Genomic DNA, 6,609 nt, shown 5'->3' on the forward strand with positions numbered 1-6,609 from the left:
AGGCCCGACACGCTGCTTGAATTGTAGCCAACCTGCTAGAGGAGGAGGATGAGGAGAAGGAACAGGTGCTGGACGCGGACATGGAGGAGGAAGAGGAGGAACACAAGGCAAATCTGGCGTCCTCGGCTCCTAGATTCGTCATGGGCGACGCGCAAGCGGAGGAGGCGGTGGAGTAGCAGGCCATCCTCGACTCCATCCAGCCAGAGGCGGAGGTGGAGGGCCAACCGTCGCTTCCTCCGTGAGGTGCAGACAGAGCGCGACGAACTCTTCGTAGACATGGAGTCAGACGAGGAGCCGAAGTTGCACGCGGCGGCCAACGACCAGGAGGTCGGTCTATCCGGTACTGCCGACACAAAGGTCTCCGATGACAAGTAGTAGAAGGATAGTTTCTAGGTATGTAGCTTTTGTGTTGCATGATGTAATATGGATTTATAGTGTGATATTTGAGGTATGTGGTTACAATGGATGAAAAATAAAAGGGTGGTCGGGCCCTCTCCACAGACATCCCAGGACGCACCACACACATATGAGGTGTCAGTTTTGTGATATGCGGATGTAGAAGCTCTAAGAGTTTACTCTAAGAGTTTACATCAAAAGAAGCACAATCTTGTTTTGGAAACTTATGGGGGCCTCTTTGGTTCAAATGATTTTCATAGAAATTTTAATAAGTCCTACAGAAATTTCTCCTATGGTTTCTTTACACCATATCCCATGCCTGTGTTTTTTCATCGCTTATGTGAAGCACATTAGAATCCGGTAGTTAGAAAAGTCATCACAAGGGGAATTTAAAACTTACATTGGAAAACCATTTTCAGAATGTTCGCCCGTTGGGGTAGGGTGACACCATTCTTCTGTGGCATGACAATTGGCATAATTAGCCCTGATTCTCTAGTGCCTTGAGCTGCACTCTTGCCATTAATGATCAAGTCTCCATTAAGCACGTCGTGTCTATTGAGGATCTTCCTGAACATTTCCATATACTCCTTTCAAGCCAAGCCTATCAACAATTTTTAGAGCTTCAGGAGTGTTGGGGAACGTTGCATGGAAAACAAAAAAAATCTACGCACACGCAAGATCTATCCATGGAGATGCATAGCTACAAGAGGGGGAGAGCATCTACATACCCTTGTAGATCGCTAAGCGGAAGCATTTATCAACGCGGTTGATGTAGTCGTACAACTTCATGATCCGTTCTGATCAAGCACCGAACGCGCGGCACCTCTGCGTTCAGCACACATTCAGCTCGATGATGTCCTCGCCTTCTCGATCCAGCAAGAGGGGCAAAGTAGTAGATGAGTCCCGGCAGCATGATGGCCTGGTGACGGTGGTGGTGAAACTATTTCCGCAGGGCTTCGCCAAGCACAACGGATTAGAGCGCAGGATGAACTAGAGGGAGAGGGGGCGCCGACACACAGCTTGGTGAATCATGGTGTGTTCTAGGGGCTAGCCCTGCTCCTCTATTTATATGTTGAGCCCTAGGGTCGTTACTTGGAGAAAGAGCCTCCTCAAAGTCGGTTTGGAATGCAAGGAAGAGTCCTTCTCGGATTCCAGCAGTAGACGCCATGGTCCTCGGCGTTTGGCCTAGACACCATGGTCCTCAGTGTCTAGCCCAGGGCCAGACGGCAGGGTCCCTGTCGTCTGGTCCCCGACCTTCGCAAAGCTTCCTTTTGCACTGAAGATGACTTGGAGTTAATTTCAACGCAAAGCTTAACGTGGATAAATCCAGGTTAACCTGGGGGCTAATGTTGGGGATATACCCCACGGTATGACCCGGCCAGGATATGACATGGCTATCAAGTGGCGGGTCATGAACAGGTTCATTATGTGGGTCGCGATTAACCATGAAGTTCAAGGCCCAAGAGGCGACTTAAAGAGAAGGCTGGCTCATGGCCCAGTATCTGGCAGGCCGGCTTAAGGAGGAAGTTATGAGGAATTTCCCTTACTTGAGAGACAAGATAAGTAGGAAGTAGACTAAGGCATGGGTTGTACTACCACCTGGATTCTATTGTAACCTCAGGGCCTTAACCTATATATAAAGGGGAGCCCCTGAGGCAGAAAGTCTAAGTTACGATCAATCGAGAGCTAGGTTAGCGAATCTGCATCCTTGTAATCAAGATGTCCATCAATATCAATCAAGCAGGAGTAGGTCTTTACCTCCACCGTGAGTGGCCGAACCTGGGTAAACTCCGTGTTCTTGGTTCCCGATCAACCCCTCTCAAACGGCCACCTAGTTGTGATGGCCTCTAGACTTAATCCTTTTTTGAGACACCTGTCGTGACAAAACAACGACGGTTCTCCTGCCTCTATTACTGTCAAATTTATCCCCACGACACCCCTCCCCATCTCCAAAGGAGTGGCTAGGCTACGAGTTAAGAGCTTGTGTTCTTTGTGTGCGTGGAACGATGAGGTGAAGAATCACCGGCTCCAGCTGAACAGGGCAGGTTTAATCACGACACATTCAATGCAAGGATAAAACACATCTCCCCCATCATTTGGTGATGTCGATCAATGTGTTGGGAGATCAAACTGAACAAAATAGTTATCCTCTCTAGTTTGTGCTCTTTATACAAAATTTTCCATTTCTTTTCTTCTTTTTGTATGGGGGAAACTTCCAATCTATTTATCAAACATCATGGTAGTACAAAGAACACGAGAAGTAACAAAAATTGCATCCATGTCTATAAACCACCTAGCAACGACTACAAGCACAGTGTCAGGACCCCGATCCTATGCCACACCGATCTAGCATGTAACACCTCATATCACTTTGCGGCCTCACGCATGGTATTCCCACGGCTGTCGCCTTACCAGGCCCGGGACCATTTGCGCCTTTTGGCTCACGTATATGATAGTGTTGCTAGCATCCATGTGACAAAGAACCCGGGCTGACATGGCTAGTCATGAACCCAAAGTGGCACTAACTTACAGGGACATGCATACATGACCCAGCAACGAACGTGTCGATCAACATCGAATGAATCCCAAGTCGTAGCAAGCTACAAGGACTTAAAGGATCACCGCGTGACATTTCCCCGAAGGGACGGACACAGGAACGAAGAAGGACACATGCCGGCCAGCCTAAGTGTTCCGGAGGAGTAGCAAGCTACCATGGCTCAGTGGAAGCACTAGGAGACATTTCCCGGTAAGAGAGGCTACCAAGGATAAACAACTAGATAGTTAGATCCCACACACACCAAGCATTTCAAACATACACACAATATGCTTGATATGTGCAAATACAACATGGCATCACAACAAAACTCTACAACTCAAGTACTTTATTTAAAAGGCTCCAGAGAGCCATACATATCATTCACACAGATAGGGGTCATACGACCATCATTCAAGTCATACAAGCATACAAGCCATAAGCAGAAGCAACATGTCTAGGTACAGACATCTAGAAAGTAAAAAGGCTTGAGGAATCCTATCTATCCTACAAGGGTCCACCATGTGCTCAGGATCACCACCTGGGCCTCAGGCTACTCGTTGACATCAAGGTCTAGGTAAAACCCATCGGAAGGGGTGGCAGTATCTTCTGCAATTGTAATTAAGCAAACATGAGTACAAAGGTACTCAACAAGACTTACATTAGATCCTACATACATGCACATTATCAATAAAAGGGATGGTGGGGTTATTGCAGCAAGCCAGCTTTGACTCTTGGCTAAACTACTTTACGAGACTCCAACTTGTAATTGTTTTGCACACTCGATTCCACTACACACCACAACAATACACTACCGAGGATCCACTCCCGTCATCCTAAGGAAGTCCATCCACAACACTCACACTTGTCTTGAGGCTTTTAATAGTTTCCATTTACTCATCTATGAACTGTATAGGCAACCAAGCAGTCCTTTATCACGGACACGACTATTCGAATAGATGTTGTTAACCCTGCAGGGGTGTACTTCTTCATACATGTTTCCACCACTTAGTGTCTGCACACGACATGTGCTCAGCAGACTTCAAGCGAAAGCCGACGTGGGTGTAGACCACGACCTGACTAACCACACAAGTCTCTAGTCCAGGTTTATCGCCTATTCAGGTTCCATCCGCAGGGAGTCCGACCGAGGTTTCCACATACGGCCCCGAACGATGTGTACAAGGTTCCGAGACACCTAACGAGTGCCCGGCATACCCGACCACGTACCTACCGCATCATAGCCCACCCCGAGGGTCAGCGCTGCGCATGGCCTCCAGTATAGTACAAACACCAGAAACTACTTGCAACTCCTGGACAGAGGACAAGGGCAGCTAATAAGTCGAGCGGGGTCATATTTCAGGGCCCAATGCATGGTAGTAGCTGAATCTTAAATCACACATACATATCTCAGTGCTTAAGGACGGTTCCAATGAAACAACCCACCATGTACTCCTACATGGCCTCTCATCGATACCTTTACCAAGTCGTGTTCAACACATCACTCTCATTACCGACATGATCATTTCACTCTACCCCATCACCCAGATGAACCAGACCTGACACGAATCTAAGCATAGCAGGCATAGCAAGGTAGGAAACGCAAACAATGCTCAATCAAGTCATACACATGCTAGTGGGTTTCATCTAGTTACTGTGGCAATGACAGGTCATGCAGAGGAAATGGGTTCAACTACCATAGCACTCAGCAGTTTGAAACACATTTGTCTTAAATGCAGTAAATGAGAGCAGGAGCGAGAACTTGAGATTTTATCGATATGATCAAATGGGTGGCTGCTTGCCTGACAGGTCTGTACTGTGATACTGTCCTTCGATCGGGTACTCACGGTATTCCTACGGGGCAAAACCTACCGCAGAGAGCACCGATAACACAATCAACACCAAACAATATGCAACAATATGATGCATGCATGTGACATGGCAAAATGAGTGTGTTGGGCTAATGCAACTATAACCAGATGGGTTTAAGCTATTTTGAACCAAAGATTCAAAACCCAAACTCATTTGTGATCTTAAATAGTGCCTTATCATGTTTTGCACTAAACATCAAGTTAACTTGTTTAAACATGCATGAAACCATTACAGATGGATGGATTGGATTTTTCTGATCATTTTTCATATATAACACTTTGCATTTGGAATTACAGATTAATTTCTATGTATTTTTGAAGTTAGCACTATTTTTTGAAATTTCCTAAATAAGAATAAATCCAGAAAATATATTACTGCGTCAACATGGCGTCAGCAGGTCAACTGGGGAGGTCCAGGTCAAACCTGACCAGTGGGGCCCATTGGTCAATGTCACTATTAGTTAACTAACTTAATTAGGATTAGTTTAACCCTAATCTAGGTTTGACTAACAGGCAGGGCCCACATGTCAGTGACCCAGGGGGGTCAAATCCCTGGTCAAACTGGGTTGACTCGCCGGTGTTTAGCCACCGGCAACGTCTAGATGCGGCGGACGGCGGGTTTTGCCCTCCGGCGACCAAATGGACGATGGAGGCCACCTACATGCAGCTGGGAGCAAGCCGCGTCGAGGGGTGGTGGTGGTTGAGCTCAAGGTCGCCGGAAACGATGCCGACGACAAGCTTTGCGGCTGCCAGAGTTCGAGCGAGGCCGAACTTGACGTTGTCGTGGTTCTGGAGGCACGAGGCCAGCTCCTAGGTGGCCTACGAGGTGTGGTGAGGTTGTTGGACAAGGTTGCGTGGCTGTTGGGTGGCCAGAGCTGCGTCGGCGACAAGCTCAAGCGGCAGCATGTGCGGTGGGGCTTGTTGCAGTCGCTGCAATGGTCGGCAGTGAGAACAGAGAGGATGGGGAGAGGCAGGTGCTCATGGTGATCTCAGTGAGCTAGGCGGCGAGGTCGGGACGAGGTGGAGTGAGCGTGACGGCGAAGGGGATCTCCGGGGACGGCGAGGTCGGGCGAGGTCATTGCGGTGGCTCCCGGGCGAACGAGCGCTCGGGGCTCGGTCTGCTCGATGAAGAGGAGGGCAGCGGAGCACCTGGACACGGCGAGGCAGCATGGGGATGCTGGTGGCCGCGGCTACGACGGCGGTGCGGCTGCGGCTGCGTCGGCCATGGTGGGAGAGGGTGAGAGAGAGGCATTGGGGGGAGAGTGAGGTGTCCAGGGGGGTCGGGGCGATGACGTGGAGGACGTCCAGACGTCCAGCAGCACGGGCCGCAAGCAGCTGGCGCCGTGGCGAGCTCGCGCGCGCCAGCGTCACCGCCCTGCGTGCCTGGCGGGGAAGAAGCAGCTGGCTGGCGTAGGCCAGCACAGTGCTGGGCCGCTAGGTGGGCCGGCTGGGTGAGTTTGGCCAGGTAAGTTTGTTTCCCTTTTTATTTCTGTTTTCTTTTCTTTCTGCAAGTTTGTGGCTTTCTAAAAATACCTAGGCACTTTCAAAAATCATGAAACTGCTCATGCCCACTATATAGAATATATCCCACAGTAAACATTTTAGTTTATGATTATTTGGACATTAAAATATTTTATAGCATTTAAATGTCCAAATGCAAATAACATATGATTTAATCTAGTGACCTTAGGTTGTCCTAGAAAATTGTGCATCATTTTTGTCAGAGGTTTTAGACCAAGGCAAAGATGATGAACATTTTAGAAGGGCATTTCAGGTTCATTGAAAAAGATTTTAGTAAACCCTAGTTGGATT

This window comes from Triticum dicoccoides, chromosome 5B, assembly GCF_002162155.2.
Source record: "Triticum dicoccoides isolate Atlit2015 ecotype Zavitan chromosome 5B, WEW_v2.0, whole genome shotgun sequence".
Classification (NCBI taxonomy): Eukaryota; Viridiplantae; Streptophyta; class Magnoliopsida; order Poales; family Poaceae; genus Triticum; species Triticum dicoccoides.